General features: G+C 38.8%; 1 protein-coding gene across 2 annotated transcripts in view; it reads right to left on the bottom strand.

The window, feature by feature from the left end:
• Window positions 1-24,535, bottom strand: part of arhgap35a (Rho GTPase activating protein 35a) — a 65,217-nt gene that overhangs the window by 31,171 nt on the left and 9,511 nt on the right. Inside the window, exon 2 of one of the 2 annotated variants that reach the window (XM_027147923.2) lies at window positions 14,673-14,753. The exons of the other annotated variant lie outside the window; for it this stretch is intronic. The gene's annotated coding sequence lies outside the window, so the exon portion shown is untranslated. The remainder of the gene's footprint in view (window positions 1-14,672; window positions 14,754-24,535) is intronic. 2 annotated transcript variants of the gene reach the window in all.

The raw sequence follows: 24,535 nt of genomic DNA, 5'->3' as shown, positions 1-24,535 counted from the left end.
TCTCTGATGCACTGAATCACTTTTTCATTTAGCCCTCTGACAGCAGTTCTTGCTACCACAAAAAGACATCTACTTTGCTGTTATCTTAGCTCAAATTGCCAGAATTATTTGAATCAATACAGAATTAATCTATGAATGCTGGCTCTTAATAGCAAACTCAGAGACCGTAAAATTGGCTTTGATAAAAAAGCTCATCTTTTTCATTCTCTGAAACCTGCAGCAAATATGTTTTCCTCAGCACAGCAGAAGTGTGCTGAAGTATAAGCCTGAGGAGTCAGAACACTAAACCTGTCAATCAGGAATGCACTATTCACCAATCAGAGACAGAAATTTTTTGCGTTCATAAACATATTTGGATATAGCTGAACTGTATCCGGCCCGCCAAAGATAGACTTACAGTCAGCTGGCTGGCCTGGGGGCTTCAGAGTGTCCAACCACCTCAGACACGTCTGCTTATGTATGAGAGTAGCTTTGGGCTAGCAAACACCTGCAGCTCACCTGCAGAGCAGCAAAGTGAAAAGAACTGGCATGTGTCACTTTTCCCGCTGAATCATGTCCCCTGAGAAAGAGCCACTGGACAAACAAGACTCGTGTGGCCAGAAGCAGGCTGAAAACCATAATGAAGAGCAATAAGTGTCACACAAGTTTGTGCCTAGCAGTGGGCATCAGGATTAATAGGTGCTAAAAATTCAGAGAGGAAACATTAATGCAGGATTAGTGTATTCCATCAGCTTCATTAAAAGGAACCACTGCAGTTTAAAACACAGTAAAGACGTGATCATAGAGACAACTCCGGATGGCCTTTGGAGCCTTTGGCTGCTCTTAAACACAGGTCACATTCCATACGCCTCAGCCTGGCCTGCACATGTGCATGAGAGTTGTTAAAATGGCCGAGGCAAGTGGAACAGAGACTGGAATTTGCACACGCTTCACTCCAAGTCATCAAGGTCATGCTGTCCGCTGACTGTGCTGGACACCACTCACAGAGCTGGACTCAAATCCTGACAGCTTGAGATGAGTACCTTGTGTTACAGCTTGAACTTCATGCTTTTAGTGACATGATACAGAGGGGTTAATGCACCGCAAGGGTAAATGGTGCATTCAAATAGCATGAATGACTGAATAAGTAAAGGACAGGGAGAAAGAGCTATGAGATGAGTTAAGGGAAAAAGAAACAGAGCAATTCACAGAATGGACAATAAGAAGGAACACACAGTTTATTCCTTAATATGCTTAACAATTCCAAATACCACAATGCTTAAATTTAAGCAATTTAAGCATCTGCGTTGCTGTTAAATCGGACAGCTGTAGCCACCATCAGGGTCTCCGTTATCTGCCCAAATACATAGCACAAATTTATTGCCTTTTGCCCTGCAAGCCAAGCAATTATGCTTCACATTGCTTTTCAAATCACAAAGTGTATGAGCCAATATAAACTGAACTGATGCCAGTCAAAAATGAAATGACAAAGACAAAGGCATCTTTGGGTGACAACTTCACAATCCTTTCTGAAGACAAGAAATGCTTCAAAGTCTATAATTATACCAATATAGGTACTATAAAAATACCAATAAGGCTTAAAACTACCATTAATTTCTGGTTAAAGGTCTTCTCAAACAAATGCTTGCCAACATAATCACAGATAATAGGATGTTAGTTTATTCTTAGTTTACCTCAACAAGTTGTGGAGCATCAGTAAAACCAATGAAGTGTATTGTAAAGGTGCTGAGGATGTCAGTGTGAATAAGAGGATATTAACATATAGTAATAATGTGCTGCTTGGACCATTATTCCCACTAACATATCACTGTAATAAAATGATGATGCTATTGCACGAGTCATCAGTTTGTGGTGAAATACTGCCAGCACCTGCTCTGTGTTATCTCCTGGAATATATACAGTGCAGAAAATGAGATGCCATTCAAACACTCCAGTGGCTCCTTCCATTTCCGGCCTGTTCTTGGCAATGCTATATTTCATAAAAGAATCTAACCAAAAATGATAGTGATGATGACAAACTAAGGCAACAGAGACACAAACACACTTTAGCTTGATGGATGTTTCTCTCCAGCCCATTCCTCTCAGTGAATCAGTACTAATGTGGTGGTAAAGGAGGATATTCTCTTATTCCATTTCGTTCTCGCTCTTCCTTTCTCACTCTCTCGCGTGTTCACTCTCAAGAGACCTGGACTCCATTAGAGTGTTGCCAGGGGCAGTGAAGGAACGGAGCCCTCGCACGGACAACACTTCCTGCACGAGAAGAGGTCTCAGCTTAGCGAGAAAGACGGACAGACAAGAATGGGGGAAGGGAAGAGTATAAGAGAGAGGAATGGATTGGAAAGATGGCATGAAATATTCAGTGCAGCTGTAGAGAGTGTTAGTGAAGAGAGACACAGTGTTATTTATATGCAGTTCAAGGAGACCAGAACCTTATTGTTACTGTGGCTTACAACAAAACAACCCTTTAATTCATGAATGCAGCAATTCATTAAGCACTAGTACTATTACTCCATAAGACAAATCATAAACTACAAGGTTACAGCCAACAAAGTGACCTTAAACTTTAGAAAACAACATCTTTGTGATTACATGGTTACTTTAAGTGTACAGGCTAGACAAAACATGAAAAAAGTCATTGCAGTGCACAAGGGTGGCTGATGGAAACGGGCTAGCATTTATTAAACAGACATCAGATTGCTTACAGTTAACAAATGTTTAACAGCAAAAGTAGATTTTCTTTGGATTTTTGTGAATTCACAAGGCTGGGGCTGATGTCTTAAGTCCAGACTGTACATCCATGCATGTCATCAGTGACAGGTGATTACAGAGTGAAACAGCTGATACACTGCGGTACTGACTAATGAGTGTAATGAATGAGAATGAAATAAATAGATTATTTACACCAACATCCTTTTCACCCAAAAAATGTCTTTGGAAGACAAAACTAAAACTAGACAGACTAAGCACAGAGTCCAAACCCATTACACAAAAGGACAGATGTAAGCATGTGTTTTTTGGTTTGAGCTAAGGGTTATGAGTTTATCATGCTTGGTATTTGGAGGAAACATGACATTAAGCCAGTGTGTGCAATATTTTGCTTCGAATCAATCCTACTATGCCTGAAGAGACCGCATGAAATAATGAATTTCTCAACCCTAACGGTTTCTTTGTTGAGTTGCTGGTAGATATCAGATTGTACCTCCCCAAAACTACTATTACAAGCAGCAATTACTGGTTTCCTGCCTTCTTTTAAGATACACTGTAAAAATGTCCTTAGATATTTTAAGTTGAACATGACAAGTATTACTGAAGCACTATTGAAGTACATGACTGAAATGCAAATGATACACTGGGTTTATGAGTGCATACAATCTGGATTTATAGAAAAGCTGCACATTTCTCTTTCTCTAATGATCCCCCACCCCACCCCACACACACACAGACCAGCCATGTTGAAATGTATTATTCATTATAGAAAATGGTCTTAAACTGCAGAGTGACTTTAAAGCTTTCAAAGGTATCAAACAGTGCACTTATTCATACTGGCATTTATGCATTATGCACTCATATATTTACATTCACTTCTAAAGGACAGCTTAAAGCACATACAGACATAATCCACATCACATGTGTCACTCAAATGAGTTGACATCTGACAGCTCTGTGTCAGATGGCTAGCTAGACTGGGGACAGTTGTTGCCTGGATTATCTCCATGTCTGGATTCAGAAATGTTTGTGTTTTCTATCTCTGGCCATGTAAAAGATAATCTGATGAAGTTCAACAGAGAAACGCAGCACTCATGAGCACAGAGATTTTAATTCAGCCTGAATTCTCTGCCAATCCCTTCACCAACAAGAGACACTGTTCCTTTTTTCAAACCTCAGCAAATATCAGTGCCCTCCTGCTGATCATGTAATGACAGAAATTTTCAGTTGAATGGGCAGTTCGGAGTGCAGGAAGCAGCACAAGTTCATTTCCTCGTGCTGAAAATCTGCAGTGGCTGGAGCGGCTGGGGTTTTATCAGTAGATTTGAGCTACTTGGCTCAGCCCAATCTGGCTTCTTTCCTACATCACACGCGGGGACACACACGTGCGGGGGGACACACACGTGCGGGGGGACACACACGTGCGGGGGGACACACACGTGCGGGGGGACACACACCATTTCTATTGTTTTTGCAAACGTGTTAAAGTGATTACTCTCTAATCTCTTCCAATCGTAAAACCCTTCCTTTTACACTGGACAGGAGCCTTTTTGCCATACCAATGTTATGTTCTTGATGAAAGAGGCAAACAAAAAGTTGGTTTTGAAAATCAATTCAGCCCAAGGCCTGGGAGAGGCAGAGAGTTACAAGAGAGCCTGGCCTGCTCTGACAAGCAGAGAACGAAAAGGGAAGAAAGACAGATAATGACACTGACAAAGAAAAAAAGAGGAAACCATAGAAAGCAGAGTCATACCCCTTTTATCCTTCTAACTCCCCTCCGGCATGCCACATTTTCCCTGTTTAATGAGAAGTTAAGGTCTTAATGGTGTGTTACTTGGTACTTTTACTGATTTTGCGGTTGTTGTCTTCTTTATCTTTATTTTTGTGTTAATGTTACTCTTTGGACAGGTCTACAGAAAATTTGATTAGACTTGAATATCAAATTCTCAAGGCACTATATTTTTACTACCCTAGGACACTACCTAGGATACTAGGATAGTATACTACGGCCATGCTAATGCACAAGTCCTGCTCAACTTGAGAAAGAAAGAGAGTCCAAATGGCAGAGCAGGCAGCTACTACCTGGTTTTACTCCTTTACACCACTGTGGGACTTTTGTGATAAGGACACTAAATATAACTCCACAGGGAGAGAAGTGTGATGACAGCTATTAATCCGTCACACCAGTGCATAGCGCCTTGTAACGAAGAGCAATTGAGACCCCTTCTTTCAGCTATCAGTGGCAAACTCCAGCACTTCACAGTGACCTCACACTTACTACAACCTTCACCCTTTTTTCATACTATATTCTCTTGAAGTCACAGACTACTCAATGCATCTCCATGATACGGTTCAGTTTACCAAAGGTCCAAGGACAGCTCCGAAGACTGGAAGAAACACTGAGCTGCACTCATAAATGCATGTAAAACTTTATTATTTCTTCAATTAATTCAGAGCAATTTGATTCAAGACGCATAAAATGTGGTACAAGACCAAACACTATCTCTGGGATTAGTTAAAACCATTATTCTCAACTTTTTAAGCAATATTTCCTACACACTTCTGTCATAGTGTTAGAGTAGTTTCTTAGTGACCTTGGTTTCCATGGCTATAATCATTATTAAAGAGATTTTGTTTTCATCACCATTGCTGTCTCTACAGCCACCCTTGCTTAAAGTTCTTATTAGCTAGCGTTCAATACGATACGGGAATAGAAGAATCTTGAGAATTTTCTGTTTGGATTTTCTTTTTTTGGTTCTTCTGTCCAAGTGGTCTCTTCTTTACCAAACTGTAAACAAACAGAGTAAGATTCTTTATCATATCGAGGAGAAACACTTTGCAAGTAGACAGCAGCCCAAATAACAAACACACTCCCTTCCACATACACAAACACCCCGTCTCAACAAGTCATTTTCAACAATGCAGGTGCAAGTACACAAATTCACTTAAAGTAGTCTCTCTCTCTCTTCCTCCATCTCCCTCTCTCCCTCCATCTCTCGCACACATGAGTGACGTGACATACTGTACGGCTAAGTATGGTGACCCATACTCAGAATTCGTTCTCTGCATTTAACCCATCCAAAGTGCACACACACACAGCAGTGAACACACACACACCATGAACACACACCCGGAGCAGTGGGCAGCCATTTATGCTGCGGCGCCCGGGGAGCAGTTGGGGGGTTCGGTGCCTTGCTCAAGGGCACCTCAGTCATGGCCGGCCTGAGACTCGAACCCACAACCTTAGGATTACGAGTCAGACTCTCTAACCATTAGGCCACGACGTGCCCACACATGCACACGCACACGCACACACACACACTTGTGCACATCAAAAATGAGAACAAAAAGCTACAATTATGAAAGCAGTGCTGCTTCCTCCTTCAGAAACAAGCTCTCAATTCCCAGATGCCATTTCTCATGCTTGTGGCAGAGATTAATTCTAATTGGCCTGTTAATTGGGTAGATATTGCAGGTGTTAATTATCTACATTTACACTATGGATTGCCAGGCACGAGTAGTACACAAGGGTCACTGGTTACTATATGACTTCCATCACCTGGGTCTAAAATATGATCCTAAAATTCTGTCACTATTAATCACAACTCAGACAAATATATAAAGCCAGGTATGTTATGTAATACAAACGCATGCTCAAAGGCACACAGCACTCTACGACAGATGGCCTCCACACACCGACACTTATGCCAAAACATATGGTCAAGTAGTGACAGCAAACATACACAAACACCTTACATTCACACAGACACAAGTCACAGTCAACAGAGATGAAAACGCCAATCATGTGGCAGGAGCACAGTGCATAAAATCAATCAAATCAATCCTGAGCTTCAGCTAATGTTCACATCAAACATCAGACTAGGGAAAAAAATGTGATCTCAATGACTTTATCACACATTCTCTAGAACTTACACAGAATGGTAAGAAAAACAAAAACATTCATGCATGTACTGTGGGTGGAAACAGAATGCTGTTGAGAAAGGTCAGAGAATGGTCAGACTGGTTCCTGACTCCCTCAGGCAATCTACAGTGACTCAACCACTTTTTGTAACCGTGGTGAGCAGAAAAGCATCTTAGAATGGACAATATGCCAAACCTTGAGGCAGAAGACCACATTAGATTCAACTTCTATTAGCCAAGAACAGTAACTGAGGCAAAAGAGCGCATAAGCCTACCCAAAATTTCCAGAAATGGCTGAACATGGACATTAAGCCACTGGTAATAAACAAACATTTTCATTCAGAAGGCGAGTCTTCTCATGAAAATGGAAGATATGAGACATAAAAATCATGGGCTTTGTCACCTTTCCATTATTACGAATCTTAGAGAGCCAAACCAAGACGATTGTAAGACAGTACAGAGTTTCAACGGCCAACTTCTGCCCGAAAGTTTAATTTACATTCTGTATCAGTTGGTCTTTGTTAGTGCTCCTCATAGAATATCAAGGGAATCAATGTATCACAGAGTAACCCAGACAAGTACAGTAAGCAAAATCACACACACATCCACTTTCTGCTTATTATCTGTCTGCTTGTGCTTATTTAATAATAATGTTATTAACGAAAAAACTAAGTAATACATATTAACTATAAGATTTAAGCCATTTTAACAGATTCGCAGTGATGTGAAAATGGTTGCTAAGTTCCAAAACACATAATACTGCTAGTTTCAATAGATTAGAATATCACATCGCTGTAGATACGGACAGGTGAACCATTAAGGCCAAAAAAAGAGAGAGAGAATCATTCTTTTTCATGGTAATTCTAAAACTAATGTGCCATTGTCTCCTGCTACACAGGTTTATAAAAATAAATAAATAAATAAATAGCTTACTTGTAAGTCAATTATAAGTTCTTCTGACTGATCACCTTTATCCTATGATGAAACAACTGTATTCTGAGAAGAGTGGTCTGTTCTAGGATGATCCTGCACCACCCACAATGCACGTTTGTGGGTTACACGGCAGTTTAATGAATATGAAAATAATTCCATTGCAGTCACCAGATCACACAGGGAAGACGTAATAATTACAGATAGCGCTCTCCACCACCACCATCACCATCATCAAAACATTAATTTATCTTTTACAAGAAAATGTAATGATTTACACATATTTCTGGAATTCTGTTTTCACTTTGTTACTTTGGGGTAATGAGCGTAGTTTAATAAGAAAAAGTTATATTTGAACGATTGTTGTATCAGGCTGCAAAATACCAACATTGAAAAAAGTGAATGTGGTCTGAATACTTTCTGAATGCACTGTTTGGGCGCATATATATATATATATATAGTGCTATATTTCTTCCCAACAGAGTTTTAGACTCCTGGTATATTTACTCTAATATACTCATTGAAAGAGATTTCAAAGAGCTTTTGTGTATCGTAACACTTTGTGTACTGAAAAGACAATATATGATTTTACCTTTGATCCTTTAGATGTCTATAAAGAAAATATCTCCCTAAATGCTGTTAATGTACGCTGGAAGATTATTATAACAAATATCACACAGTAAAAGAAGTATATACACACACACGTTGCTGCTCTAACACAAATCCAGAACAACACAGTATTATGTATCAAAGAGAAAGCACATGTAACAATTGCTTTTAAAAAGAAAATCAATAGCAATGTCCCATGTGAATAATTGCAGCTACTGAAAAAACAAGGCTGGTTTAGAGAAAATTATGGATTTCAGTGGTCTCTACTGATTGTAGCCATCAAATTCGCTGCAGTGGTTATAGGCCTTAAACTCACAACCTGCATACAGAACAATGAGAGATTTAAGTGTAAAGTAAAACTGGTATGGAACTGAACTGCTTACGATTCAATAATGCAACTGCTTGGTCAAACCAAAGTTTTCTTCTCTTCCATGTCCTTTTAAACCAGCACCAAGTAAACAAGTTCTTATTCGGTGAGTTCAGCATGAAGTGTGGCTGGTGTTACGCTTCCACTCTTAGGGGTTTTTTACACCTGGCCACTTTCATGCGTTTTCTGTGATCCGATAGCTATCCGATCGTAAAAAGACCAGGTGTAAATGCCCTCCGAAACGGTTTTGAGACGGATATAAATCCGATTGTTCAAACCACTTCAGGAGGTGGTCTGGGACACATTTCAGATGAAACTGGACAGGTGTAAATGCATGTGGTTGTTCAAGCCACATACGTCAGTGCGATACTCCTCCCAAAAAGAAGTACGTCACTCGCAGGTGACTCACGAGTCGTGCATCGCACCAGAAACAAATATGTTTTCCCACCAGCGCTGGCTTTGATCTTTCACCCAGGTGTCTCGTTTGGTCTTAAAATGCACTGCTGCTGCCAGCAAAAATGCAGCAAACAGTAAATGCTGTTTTTTGTAGCAACCGCATACACCAAAATGTGTTCCATTTCAATTACCCCAGAAATGACGTGAAATATATTTGCATATTGGGCGGGAGTAGAAAGATCGGATTGATATCCGATTCGCCAAGACGCATTTATGTGGCCTAATGTAAATGGAACAGTTTTAACAAATCAGATAGCTATCGGATCAGAGAAAACACAGGAAGTGACCAGGTGTAAAAAGGCCCTTACACACACAGGTAATTCATAGTGGACTGTATTTCTCCTGACGACATCTGAACAAATCCAAGACAACAATCATGGTGTGTTTGATATATTGTGTTTAAGATTAAATCCATACAACAGAGAGGGTTTAATACAAGTCTTGAATATCTTATTTTTAATGTCTTGGTTAAAAATAAAGAGCTAGCAAGCTAACAACATGCTATACATGCAGTGTGCGGCTGCTTCAGGATTTATTTGCATTAGTAGGAAAAAAACACTTTTCTTGTTTTTTAGAGCTGTTGTATAAAAGAAATATCACTGTTGCACCATGTAGAATATATACGGGATTTCAGGACGTGTACTTATGGCCAAATTACAGCCGTGCCAATATTCTGTATGAGCACACTTCTGCTCAAGCACCTTTGCTTAATGGTATTGCAGCCCAGGTAAAGTATTATAGGTGCTTAATTACAGTGTGCCAGAAACAGTATTCTACCACATCTGCCTGAACTCAGTTAATTAACATGGTCTTCATGAGTTCATTCAGATGTGTTAGAGCAGGGAAAACATCACACTGCGCAGTGCGATGGCCCCCAGGGCTATTGTGAGACACCCCTGCTGTGGAGAGAAAAGAAGCACTCGAAAACTGTGGAGAAAGTGACTTGGATACGAACAGTGAGAACGTAATGATCTGAATGGGGGTTAACGTGGCTTTAGGAGCAGATGAGCAGCAGCAGTAGCTCACTAATGGGTCTTGACTCCTTAAGGAGTGTTGAGGATTGTGTGAACATGTCTTGACATGCTGTCATTTTTAAGGGGGTAGGTGGAGGGTCGATGACTCTGAGCCTTCACCTACCTTTTAAAAGCACAGGGATTCTTAAAGGCTGCAAGACTTCACATAAGGCTTGTACACACTTCGTACTAACATGCGTCTCGGGTGATCAGATCACAAGTGAACATCGCTAAATGCAGGTCTGAACACGGTCAAACACTTTTGTGATCCAACCACTCACACTTAATTTAGGATGTAAGTGGCCACATTGCATTTGCAGTGTGACTGGTGATGCATCCTGATACTTCCCTGACATCAAAAGACTAGCTAGTATGACCAGTTTGTTGTTTTCACACATAAACAAGGCACTTGTCCAAATGTCCACCATCACTGTTGATACACTCTGTAATGCATGCACAGCTTAATTGTCTTATTAGTGGATTTTGAATTTTAAAGTGGCTACGTTATTTTGGTTAAACCTTATATTCAGCTGTACATACAGGCTACACAGCTTACTCTCATATAATTTATATTTATATTACTGTTCTCAACACTCAAATACTACTACCTGAATGCAGGCTAGTTGAAGATCATTGACCTGCTCATTCTCAAGATATTGTTTATTTATTCCATTTTACTACCTAATGAAGCTTCATTAAGAAGCAATGAATGATATTACTAATTGTTACTATTCATTTTGCAATGATAATCTTGATGCTTTAAAACAGTATTTAGACTGTGGGAAGGGCAAATTCTGAGCTTGGAGGCATACAGGATTTCACTGCTAAAAGAAACCATTAACATTAATATAATATGTTAGAATGGCCATATAAAAGCCATCAAGCACACAAATGGAAAACAGAAAGCATGCAAATAAATCTCTCTTTTAAATTAGTGACTGCTGAAAGCACAAAAAGTCATTAGATTAACAAATCCTGCACAAAAATCCAGAATGAGGATATGAGTAAAGATTTTATCAACTGATCCAAGTGCCTGATGATTTAATTAGGAAATAGTTCAATGGCTCAATATAAACAGTCAGATTTTCTATTCATTTTTAATTTTGGTTTGGATTTAAAGTGATGACTGAATTGGAAACGCCGAGTGACAAAATGCAATCACAAGTCATCAGTGGAGACATATTGGGGCACACATGGATTATCCATCACTTATTATGTGATATGATCAAATATTGATTCAAAACAGGGTTATAGTTCAAAAGTCCATTCAATGCTAACCTAAAACTAGAGTTAAGTACAGTGCAAGAGGTTAAGAGAGGGCTGAAAACTTCTAACAGCAAGATAAAGATGAATGAGTCATGCTTGTGGGAGATATTACAAGCAATACACCTGAAAAAACTAAACAAGCCACAGTGTCAATTAAAGATAGTGACTTTTTACTTGTTGCCACAGTAACCATTTCTTACTGCAGATAACTGCAAAAATGTTTCCTATTAATTTGATTTAGAGTGTGAATCATGCAGGAGAATGTTTTTTTCTCCATCATTACATGCACTGCATTTATACATTTTGTATGCCAAAAGACAGAAACTAAAAGTGAAAGGGCAAGAATAGTGTGTGTGTAGGAGTGTGCGAGTGTTTTTCTTGCCCCGTCACTCTAGACACTGGCTTCAGCTGTTGCAAAAACTGCCCTGCGGCGGCCAGAGGTTGGAGGTTTTTTGTGCTTCGTTGTCCATTTTAAATGGGTAGTCAAATGGGGAATACCATTAGGCCCATCTGCTGTCTCCTTACCACAGCAGAGCGCTGCCCACAGACTTACTGAAACCATTACCACCACTCCAAGTCAAATCTTGACCACCCCAGCAGAGGAGAATATTAACAAGATGGAAGCCAATTAGAGAATCTCAACTGTTCAGGAACATTGCAAGTTTAATAACAACGACACTATCAGTCCCACATGTTTGGATCCCTAGTGTCAAAAGCAGGAAAACTTTCACCGGAATGAAAACCCAGGCAAACAAGGCAGATCTCAAACTCTGCTCTGTTCAAGCTACAGCATTCTGCCACACAACGCTTCCGCTTCATTCTAATCCAGAAAAACATGAAAGCCGTCGGTAACCAACACATTAGGAGTACAGAGACTCAAATCAGCACTTTCCCGAGCCACTACCAAACATAAGGACTACATAAGCTACACCTTGTAAAGAGACTTATTATAGAAAGTGCTAGCTTTGCTGATTCGCAATAGTTAAAGTAGGTCAATGTGCCACTGTTGGGAGAGTTGGTGAAAAATTTTGCCCCATTTGTAGGACATGAGTGAGTAAAAGGAAAAAAGGTGTCATTTTACAGTGTTAATCCGAGGTTTATCCTGCTAAATTCCTTTGCATAGCTTTAGTATGCCTCTCCTAATTCTATCAGCACGCTTTTACAAGCTCCTGACTGGCACTGCCTCCCACAACCACCAATTTTCCCAGGCCTTATTTTTAGCCAGGCTGCCCATATTTTCTTTATCACTTCAGAAGATCAGAATATTTTATGAGGCAGGGTTTCGGACACCTTGACTAAAATGATCAGTTTTGTAACCCCCATCTAGAATTAGGTTTATAAGTACATTTCATGCACTTATAAAGAACCCTCAAAGACCCAGAGCTTTCCAGAAGCTAATCGCATTATATCTTTTGTGCTCTTAAGAAGAAAGAAATGTAACGCTGTCCAGAAACCTTCAGACTTTTTTGCTGTGTAGGCCGACATCTCGCTTTTCTCATCTCTCTTCAATCAATCTGCTTTCACTGGTTTTCGCTGTCCAGCCAAAGATGTTATGCTTTCCATAACTAACATTTCTCATAGTCAGCGATCATCGTGGTGGATCTAAAAGGATTATGCCATCTGTTAGCTGGCTGGGTTCTGGTGGTGGTAAATGGTTTATGTTCAGAATCTGATATGAAGCATCAGAGAAAGGGGAGGGATAAGAGACAAGTTGGTTTCTAGATTTTTCCTGAGATACAGAGAAATTCCCTTAAAGCCCTCCTGAGCACAATGACCTTGAAAGGCTATTTTTATAGTTCCATTCATATAAGGGAGGAGGAAAAAGTAGCAAAAGCCTTTGATAAACCTTTACACATACTGTCTTTTTGGAGTATAAACATCAAAAGGAAGTGGAAAGGGAGAGCAGCAGAAAGACTGGTCCAACTTTCTGCCATCACTGTTCCAAAGCAATTATGGAAAGAAAAACCAAAACGTGAATGTTAGAGAAAATGGAGGTGTGCGTTAAAGGATAAGGAGAAGAAATTTAGGACAGAAATCTTGAGTTTTAGCAAAAGCTATAAAAACCCAAAGATATGTCAGGTTTAATAGATATAAAGTGAAGATTTAGCCCACCTGGTGGGTGCTTGATTGCCTTTTGCTTGTTATATTCTCTGCTCACTTTCAAATGCTTGTCAGAATCCAGCGCAGCATAATTTAACCCCCGCAGAGCACCAAACCGACAAAAAAAAAAAAAACCTTAACAATGTTACAGCTGCAAATGTGATTAAAGATATGCCTTAAGGTGGGACAGCAGTGGTGCAGAAAATGTAATCAAGCAGGAACTAAACCCAGTAAAAACTGCTCCTTATGCTATTTTGGAACCAAATGTGATTTATGAATTTGTAGTTAGAAGTGGTCACTTTAGCAAAATTGGCCGGTTCTTGTTTTTATACTGCTGAATTTATTTGATACAGTTTTAATACAGTTAAACCATGAGATTCTCCTCATCCCCTTTATACCCTGGCTAGCCCTCAGCTTATTCTCTGCAAGATTATTTTCTGTTAAACATTGTCTAGGTTCATGTGAAAAAGATGACATTCAAAAAGCATTCTAGGTTCATGTGAATGATCTGTGCTGCATCAGACGTCATCATCTTTCATGGTATAAAATGTGTCAGTGGATCAAATCAGAAAATAGATCAAATTCAATCTGCTTCTGATAAAGCTTGCCAAGCCGGTAATGGTGTATCCATAACTACGTATTTTTATGCACTGGTCATTTCTATTAATCAGTCATTGGCTCCGGATTGTCCGAGTGTTGAGTTTTGAGGTTTTCAATGGGTCAGGGTGAACTGAAACATTAACTGCCATTTTGAAAGGCTCCAGAAAAAGAGATATCATACAGTCAAGCAGTATGTGTCATAGAATGTGAAGAGCAAGTTAAACACAGCAAAAAGTCAGTGCAAGCAGTGTGAAGGCAGCAGTAAACCCTCTGGCAGAGACGCATTTGCGACGTTAAGCCTTTTTCAAATGTTCGTTTTTGTCTTTCTTTCTTTCTTTCTTTCTTTCTTTCTTTAAAGCCCTGTTCATTTAAAAAACAAACAAACAAACAAAAAAACCACAACACACTTTTAAATGAGTCTTCATCAGCACTACTAATAACAGCAACCTTGGCGTATCAAACGATGATAGACATCTTCGACAAACACATGAAGCACTTGAATACAATTGTGAAAATAACCACAACTCCCTCCATTTGTGTGCTCCTACGTATACATTTATCTATCCGTATATATTGCAAATTACAGTTATCATATATAATCTATTCTTCTCATTATGTTTAATCAAGCATTATTAACATCATGTGTAGGTTAATTGGCTGCTTTATGACCAATATCAGAAGCATGCCTATCTTCTAGCACTTACTCCAATTGTCTTTAGTTGCTGTCTCTTCAGTTCTTCCTCCAACTCCCTTCTGCCGCAATTGCCCTCCAGAATTATTAGCACCTTCATAAAAATGAGCAAAAGAAATAAGAGATAAAAATGAGCACCACATGGGATATTTTGAGCTTTGCCATAAGAAAATTGAATAATTACAATTTTATGATGCCTGCCTTGGAGAGAATACATGCGCGGAGTGTCTTCTATAGTCTAATGTTTGGAGACACTCAGAGGGATCGAAACATTTGATCCTTTATAATCTTATAGTTTCTTCTTCAATACACACCCCAGGTTTTCAGCAGGGTTTAAAATCAGAGATCAAACTAGTCACTGGATAAGTTTTTGTGTTTCTTTTAGATTTCTGGTGTTGACTTGGAAATATGTTTGACTCATAATCATGTTGAGATTCACTTTTGCATGCAGGGCATAACAAATACCTGATTACACTATTTGCATACTGGCGCCTCAAACGGCTAGTCTGGTATTCAAATATCGTGAACAGCTTTGGAGATGACTAAAGGCTATAAAAGTAATTGTGTTGCAACTTTTTCAACACCAGAATAACGAGATAACTAATGATGTCTGTGCTGACAGAATTTCTCAGCAATATAGAAACAATGACCAAAATAGAGAGAAATAATGAAGGTCTTGAAATCTCTGACAGGCCTAAGGAAGATGCCATCAGAGCTTTGAGAACACAGGAAAGAGAAAAAAATATTAGCCAAACGGTTGCTGGCAAACGTTATCGGCTGCACAGAGTCACTGAAAGATCAACTCTGCACCATCCCCTGTGAACCCCAGTACTGTAATACTTGCTTATTTTATTGGTCAAGCTGTCAAAAAGATCGAAGACACAATCCGATTTTATATCTATTTTTATGTCTCACTTCTATTCTGATTCATAGGACCCTTAATATTCAAGTGACTGAGGGAGACTTCATAGTTCCCCCTGAGCTATAAAGAAGGACTGACTGCTGCAGTAATAAGCAATAAGACACTAAAACTGCTTGAAAATGGTTGACTGTGTTAGAGAAAATTTCTGATTTATAAACAAGTTCCTTCTTTTTGCCATCAGCACTGATGAGGATCAGGCTCTACAGGAAAAGAAGCGTTAGCTAAAAAGACATAGAAAAGAGAAAGATTTTTGACAGCATTTTAAGAAAAAATATTGAGAAGGAATTTAAGTCGAGTCCCTTAAACAAGCTCATATATTATTTACCAGTGTAACTAAGTTTGAATAAAAAAATATTTACAAGACAAATTTATTATAAATTCCTACTAGGGCAACAAGGTGTATTTTCCATCTCTACCTCTCTCTCTCTCTCTCTCTCTCTATATATATATATATATATATATATATATATATATATATAGACCGTAGCATATGCATCACGCAGGTCCTGAGGGAGAGAGAGAACAGGAGGAGTCTCTCGGATTACTTGCCTCGATCCTGCTCATTAATCACACAGAGTGAACCTGTGCGTGGGCTCCTGTTCGCCTTTTGCCATCAGGGTGGTTTCTAGCAGTCCATCATTCATAAGACTGTGGACGCCAAAAAGCAACATGGACTAATTTCAATGTTGCGATTCCAAACCCCAGAAAGTAAATGTACGGTAGGCAGGGGCTGTAATTGAGATAGTTCCCATTCATATAAACATTGCAACTTATCTGATCAAATGGTTATAGCCACAGGCACTAGCATGGGAAGAAATGAGTGCTCTGATCTAAATAGTTCTGCCCAAGCACAAACAAACGAAGAGTCACTCAGATGAAAACACAAACACACCCCCACATCGAGCAACAACGTCTGGCTGTATTGTGTGGGGACACGAGCATAAAACATACACCACAAAAGAGCTAAACCTGACTGCGGTGACAACGCTACCATTCATCAACCACAGCATGACTGCCTGACAGCACCTCCCACTGAGTGTGTGTGTATCAGCAAGTTGAAGGAACACTGAACATTTATTCATTTGCATGAAACTGCAAAAAACGATGTGCGAGTCTGGTTTGGATGATAAGGCTTCCTTTCATTCAGACTCGTATACATAAGTGACAAATACAGCAAATAGGAGAACAGATAATAAAGCCAGTCTGACATTCTAACATACCACATGGGACTACAAATTGGAGAGAGGGGATGATGAAAACAACAGTGCAGATGTTACAATCTAGGACACGTTAGCGCCATGTGTGCGCCATAAGGTTAACTAATCAATATTACCAGCACCACTGATTAAGCATTTAGAAAAAAAACATACACCAGTTTTTTTCCTCATCACTGCAGAGTTTTAATAACTAGGAGTTAGTCATTACTACAACACCAAAACTCACTTCCCTCATCATCATCCATAAGCAGAGCACTCCGTCATTAGGCATAGAAATATCTCAGGAGTTCACAATTTAATCTGATTTCAATTCAGGGTGCCACTATGCTATTATAAAACGATTCTTTATTCACCTTTTTTTCTTTTTATAGCCCACATTATGATTTTTCTTTCTTACGTAATAGCTTGCTGCGTTAAAAAAAAAAAATGCTAAGCTTTATATTTCCATTAGGGCTAACAGCATGTTTCACTGCTCAAAAATTTTTCATATGCATGTTTTAGCGACACCAAAAAAAAAAGTAACCTGCTTCTACTCACATAATGCCAAGTTGACCAAACCATGCATTTCTTTTTGTGACACTTTTTTTTTGTATTATAGCAGCTCATTGGTTAAGGCTCTGGGCTACTGATCAGAAGGTTAAGTTGCTACTTTTGGGCACTTGAGTAAGGCCCTTAAACCACTCTGCTCCAGTGGGGCTGTATCATGCAAGACCCTGTATCATGCAAGACCCCCAATATCCTAACAAGCTGGGATATGCAAAGACAGACAAAGAGATAGACAGATACAGAATTATGTTTAAATGAATGATTAAATGATAAGAATATACTTAATCTGGCTAGATTTTTGCACATTTGTAATACACTTAAATCAACTAAATACACTGTAATAAAGTAATTACAATTTGAATGGCATTTTTAATTGCATGTATTTTCCTTAGCAGCAGTTTTCATATTAATAAAAGTTTACGCATAAGCCCATGTACAAGCCTAATTATGACATTCTGTGCCCCATTCAAGAGAGAAAGTGACACCTAAAAATCCAGGGATCGATTATTTTTCCAATCCCACTCTAAAACATAACATGGAATTCTGGTCCATTGCTGAATGCAAAGCAGAGATGAATAAGAAAGCTCGCAGGGATTATGCTTTGGCAGGGTTGAGAGGACAGCTTATAGAATACTAACAATATAGACCCCGTAAACAGCCCTTAGTGGAGACAAAAGGATCTGAAGTTGACTTTTGTGGGTGGATAATAATTTCAGGGATATGTGATACACGAAGAAGGGCTTATGAGACGTAGCAAATGGTGGGAGTGACATAAAGCAGGCAGGACCTGGAGAGAAAGATCCTATAGTCATGCATCTAGATTTAGTGTCATAAAGGTTTCAGTTGAACTCTGTCACGCTAACGAGGCCTGTCTGAAACTTGTCAGCTCTGGAATGAGCGGAAGAAATGAAAGCTGGTTGCTGCAAAAAAGTCTTCTTAAAGTTCAAGCTCAAGGTTATGCCCTCCCTCACTCCGCCCCGACACACATTTCTCACACGAATTTGATAGTACATGCAGGTGTGTAATTCGGTTAATCCATATTAACCTGGACGGTGAGCAGAAATGTAGCTGTAAGCAAACAAATTATGTTGAAATGCTGTTTATAGTTGGAGGTCAGGGTTAAATGAAAGCGAAATTATCTGGGGGAAAGGGGAATGAACTGCTCTTCAAAAACATCTTGTACACATACTGAACATTTAAAGACATATTCAGGGTTTCCAACATACAGGAATAGAATGGAATAAGATTTAGGAGTGGAATAGATTTAGACACTAAAGAGATTATTTTATTACATGTACTCTAACACCACCATATTGGTAATTATTATTGTAAGATGGTATTATCTGACTTCTGTTTGTCTCTTGAATACACAAGAAGTCACAGAGTTCAATTTTCTCATAACTGGCTAGAACCTATGCTTATACAGAATTTAAACAGATGGATAAAAGTCATCAATTTTATTTTACAGAGAGGGACATAATAGAAATTAATAAGCTAGATCATTGGACAGATCTGTCAAAGTGCTGCCCATCCCATGTTTTTTTGCCTGGAAGCTATGCTAAAATGTGGTTGGTAATATTATATCAATGTGTGCTGAGCTAGTTCACTAGTTAAATGCCTTAGCACAAACTAGGGGATGCAGACAGATATGTTTATTATCCTCTTTTAAATAATGCTTGTAGCTTTGAGCTTATTGCTTGCACCCTAGACAAGAAGTCAGCAGAGTAGTCATTAGAGACGTCACATTATCGACAGTCCAGTCAGTCAAATTTTACGTCAACGTGATTAACCATGATATGATCGCATATTGTTTTATATGACTTTTTTCACAAATTTTTTTTTTTCCAGTTTTGTTAGTGCTGCTACAGAACTCCATGTTTCTGATTCTGAAAAGATTATCCGATATTCTGTACAAAAAAATAAAAAATAGTCTGGACCTTCTCTTCCCCCGGGCAAATATGAATAGAAACAAATAGCCTAGACCAGGATTGTGGGCCCTATGCAAAGATACTGTTTGGGGGCCCCTATTTCACTTTTTTTTTATGATAATGTAAAATGAATAGCAATTATTATATTAAAATTTGCATTACTATAGACAGGATATATGATTCAGTGATTTAGTAACCACTTGTGAATTACTGCCTTACAGCATTGACGTACATCATGTATAAAATAGTATAACAAAGTGTTATTTGCATTCATGTCAGTGCAGCAGCACTGTATATCATATTTTGATCATAATATGTCCTAACCTTTAAAATAGATGGAACAACTCCATATCTTTTTATAAAAAAAAATTGCAGTTCACTTTCTGTGGCTGTTTCTGGAACAGAGTGTTATGTTCTTCATTTTTTAATTCATTCATACTTTGCCAGTTTACAATTCTATATACCATTATTCATGTAAAATGTTGGACCACGTTCATAATGTTTTGATGCAAAAACACACAAAGTGCAAACATTGTTTTATATTCACATTTAATCTCTAAAAATACTTCACACTTTCCGTGTTACTTCAGAGTTTAGTATTATGATAAGAACATTCATCACATGCTTGGAAACAAGTTGTGTCTTATGGAAATAGAAACAATTGTGCAGCAACTTAGCAAGCATTTATTTTACTGGCTAGCACTGACATTGTGCAGTGCTTTAGATCTCACTTGCTCTCACTTTTTCTCTCCTCCCTCTCCTTTCTTTTCTGATAGCCAGATTTTGGTTTTGACATCATGTGCAACGGCAGCATGATTATCGCGTCAGTGATAAACAGTGGCGGAACACTCACAAACTCCCCTGTATCATCCACCAAGTCCAGGCACTCACTACTATCCCTCACAGCCAAAGCCACAGCTTTGCATCGCTTCTAGGCAACCAATAAAATCATGTCCAGTCTGTGCATTGCTGCATGCACACTCGAGGTGGGAGGGGTCTACGTAGAATCGTGTCAAAGCAGCAGAGAACTAGAAGTAGCACATAAGCTCGACTGTCATATAGATCGTGCAGATAATAAGATAACATTAATACAAATGATCGTCGAGGGCCCCTCATGATGCCAGGGCCCTATGTACTCAGTCACCCCCCCACCTACGACGCCCCTGGTCTAGACTGGTCTATAGACTAGCCCCTTGAATGCACAATTTGCATTGTACAAGAGCTCCAGCTTGAGATTTGCCCACCCCTGAAAAGGGGTGCAAAGTATATAAAGTACATGATATAGCGCAAAAAATAAATAAATGAGAGTTCAAAGCCAAAATGTGTGAAACTAGGCACTCCTAGACAGCATTCAGGGAATATACAGTACAAAGACATGTGGCAGACTTTTGTTGCTTTTATTACGTTACACAAATAAAGTAATGTCAGATTTCAGCTTTTTCACTCTGTATTGAAGTTAAAGCACATGGAAATGCAAAGGATTATCAGCATTTCACAATCACCAGGTTTAGAAGCACACTGTGGTGTATAAAAGTGCACCCATTCACTTTCTCTGTCTAAAGAGCAGGCAACCAGGTGTTTTGCTGAATGAAGATATGGCTTCTGTCCACTCCTGGAAAGTGCTCCATCTCTATGAGGGGAGAGGTCACTTTCACCCAGTCTTTCTTGATCCGGCACTCATCCCAAGACTGTGGTCCATTCCCGAGCCAAAGAAAACAGCCCTAAGCGCTCTGCACTCTAATCAACCACTTCCACCCAGTATCCCACCCCCTCTCTGCTCCCTACAGCCTTTGGTTATATGGGTATGGGTATGAAACCCTGTGTGCTGTTATACGAAAGAGGAGACCTAGAACAAGGAAGCAAGAAGTAATCTAGAAGTTTGAGAGAGAGAGACAAGGAGCCATTAACATTAAAAGCTCCGTTTACTTCAAGTAAACATTCCGTCTAAGACAGATCATGAGCCAACAATCTACAATGAAAACCATTTATATTCTGAATGAATGCACCATCTAATCTACAGTGGCTTATTGACTGGAGAAAGCATTACAACCCCCGGCCCATCGAGCCTGCCACAGGTACTAAAACTATGTGGCCTGTAATGAAAATTAGTGTCCACGACATTACTGCTACCACTGCAGAACAGATGCTGGTGTTCCAGTTAATGCACTTGCATGATAGTGTCATAATGTCCATTAACATCTGGACAGTGACTTTTGTTGTTCTCACTAATACTGGATTTGAAATTAAACCCCATTAGCACAGAAACTCTATTTTGATTTGAGCACATTTACATCTATTTTGTAGAGCTAGGAAACCAGAAAATAGCCAATAACATATCTTGAGCAATTGACATATTTGCTTCTCACATTTAAATAAATAAATAAATAAATAAATAAATAAATAAATAAATATCACAAACTGACTGACGGCAGCTTATGTTATCCTTTTGAACCTTAAAACGAAAGTTTTTTCTGAAATGTACTTCCCCCCCTTTTTCCCACCAGTATTTCTCTAAACATTAAATAAACACATACTTAAACTCAATTGTGTTTAATTTAAGACGATGTGCTAAACACAGTGCAACAGTGTGCTAGCAGTCCTATATAATGTGGTCTTTAATCCGTGTCCTGTTGGCCCATGCTTTATACTGAAAGAATGATATTTCAGTCAACACATTTAATACAATGACCATAAATAACTGGAAATCATCCACCCTAAAGTCCACAGTTTATGGTCTTGCAATCCATTTTTATCATTATATTTATAAAGTGAAATGAACTGCCACTTGGATCAGTTGATCTGATTTGAGTATTCTACCTATTCCATCAATATACAAAAGTATAGCTAATTTTGTAGCATATCCCTGCACTGATATTATCCATTAAGTATTATCCACTAACCCTAACCCTAACCCAAAGTATTATCCATTAAGATGTGAGGTATTTCTTTGGATTTGTGTATAAAAACTGAGATAAAATGATTTATAACACTCACTTCAGAATTTAGCCCACTGCTACAATTGGCATCACATCAATCACGGCAAGAAATCCTGATCTACCTTCAGCCAGACATGATCGTGCTTCCAGGGTTTCACAGATGAAGTGATATTCTTTAGTTCATTGGCAATTCAAGTGTCCAATTACTTAGGGCTTGCTAAAATAGGTGTGCAAAAGGTTTAAATGAAACAATATCACCCTTAAATTAAAGGTAAAAAGAATACATTACCTTTAAATTGAAGGGTAATTATACATTTTTTTCTAAGATTCACCCACCTCATGAGAAATGGTATAGTCTGCAATTACTTACATTCTGCTCACTATGTTATGCCCTTGCTTTATAAGGCTCTCAAGGAAGTGTCTGAGATGGGTGTAATTACAGACTGACATGTACTATATGCCAATTACACAAAACATTGAAGCGTTTGACTTTTACAAGGACATACGACTGACTCACAGAATAGTCAATAAACCTCTATAGTACAGTGAATCTACGGAAGAAGGTAGAATATACAGGCCGTTTATATAAAATGGCACAGTCTGGCGAATGCTATTAACATTGGAATGAACATTACAGAAGCCATACAAAATCATCCTGAGGTCCTAAAGGTGGGACATCTCCCAGCCACACACATACAACCACAGAATCCTCCCCTAAGCCTTTGCGTACTAAGTGAACACAGTCCAGCTTATGTACATACAAGGGGTATGGCTCGGCTAGAGCTCACTGAAGCAAAAGTTGGTCAGGACAATCACTTAAAAAAAATTAAATAAAAAAAAACACTTTATAGCACATTCACAATAAATTTACATTGTTTTAAATGGGCCTTTTGTGTGTGTGTGTGTGTGTGTGTGTGGTGATCCACAATGAAGGCATGTGTTCTGTTTCAAGATTTCTTTTAGAGTGTGACACTTCCAAATCCTCCCCTCCCAAATCTCCAGTCTGTTCAGAATGAAGAATAAACCAGGCAACATTTAATGCCTAATAAGTGTAATTAAGTCTGTTTATTTTGTCGTCACAGTTTTTGGCCCGAGTTTTACGGTCTGCAGATTGAATCTGCATTCTGGGATAGCAATACATGAACCTAAAGCGAGTAACATGATTAGAACTGGAGGGTGGGAAAGCGTGGAACGATATACAAAAAGCATGGGTTAAGATGCGCTGTGGAAAACAAATTGGTTTCTCTGCCACACAGTTAGTGCTGCCAAAATGTATTGTGCATCAGCGAGGGAAGCTTCAATTTCTGGAGGAAAAAATAAATCCTTTTTTTTTCTGTTGCAGCTGTCATAAATTCACAAAACATGTAGATGTACATGTAGCCATTTCAACACTTTCGATTCTACACAGTGGAACAAATTCTGTACGTTTAAGTTCATTAGTTACGCCTCAGACAGAAGTCTATAGATTATGGCTAATTAAGTAGCTTAAAGTGGCTTTTACCCACACAGACTTTCATGCCCCTTGAATCCTAAAGACATGTCCTGTGTCTAAGACCAGTGAAGTGCCAAAAAAATGCTAAGACATATTAGCCATAATATTAGCATTAATGTTAGGGGAAAAAAGGCCCTTTGAAGAGATGATTCTCAACTGGAATATCTGCAAATGTGTTCAGTACAAAATAATATTATTCATAGTACATAAAAACAGTAATTTCTAGCATTCTGTCTACCTCTACATGTTATAATGAACATAAGAATATACTCAGGCTTATAAGTCCATGTATTATAATGGCTTGTGATAATATCTCCGAGTATACAGAAGAGGAGAATGAGAGATGTAACAATAAAAGATTATATGATCACAATTTTAGCACACAGTGTTAGAATAAGCAACTGAGAATTGTTTCTATTTAAGGAAATATGAATTTGTACACTAGAACATTTGCAAATAATGCAGCTATTGTTTAGCAGCCAAGATGCTAATGATAAGCGTAGTATTACGTAAAAGTGATTTTTTTTTTTTTAACGTGTTAACACAAACAAGCAAAAGGATTCTCACTGTGTTCAGATCTGTAATTATCCCAAATTTAATGGGCGGTGAAAAACAGACACACCTTGCTTCCCAGAGCTTCCGCCATTTCTTCAGATTCATTCTTTTTGTCTTGGTAAGTGACGACGCTCTTTCTTCACGGGTTTTGCAGGTAGTTTCTGCTTAGCCTGTTTGCAAAAGCAGGTGAAATTCCTGTATGGTTCTCTAAGGTGGGTGTTAACAGTAGAAAGGCTTTAACCACCGCCTTTAGGACAACAGTACAGTGCCTACTGACATC

Source organism: Tachysurus fulvidraco, chromosome 11 (genome assembly GCF_022655615.1).
Source record: "Tachysurus fulvidraco isolate hzauxx_2018 chromosome 11, HZAU_PFXX_2.0, whole genome shotgun sequence".
NCBI lineage: Eukaryota > Metazoa > Chordata > Actinopteri > Siluriformes > Bagridae > Tachysurus > Tachysurus fulvidraco.
This window is presented reverse-complemented; position numbering and strand designations above follow the sequence as displayed.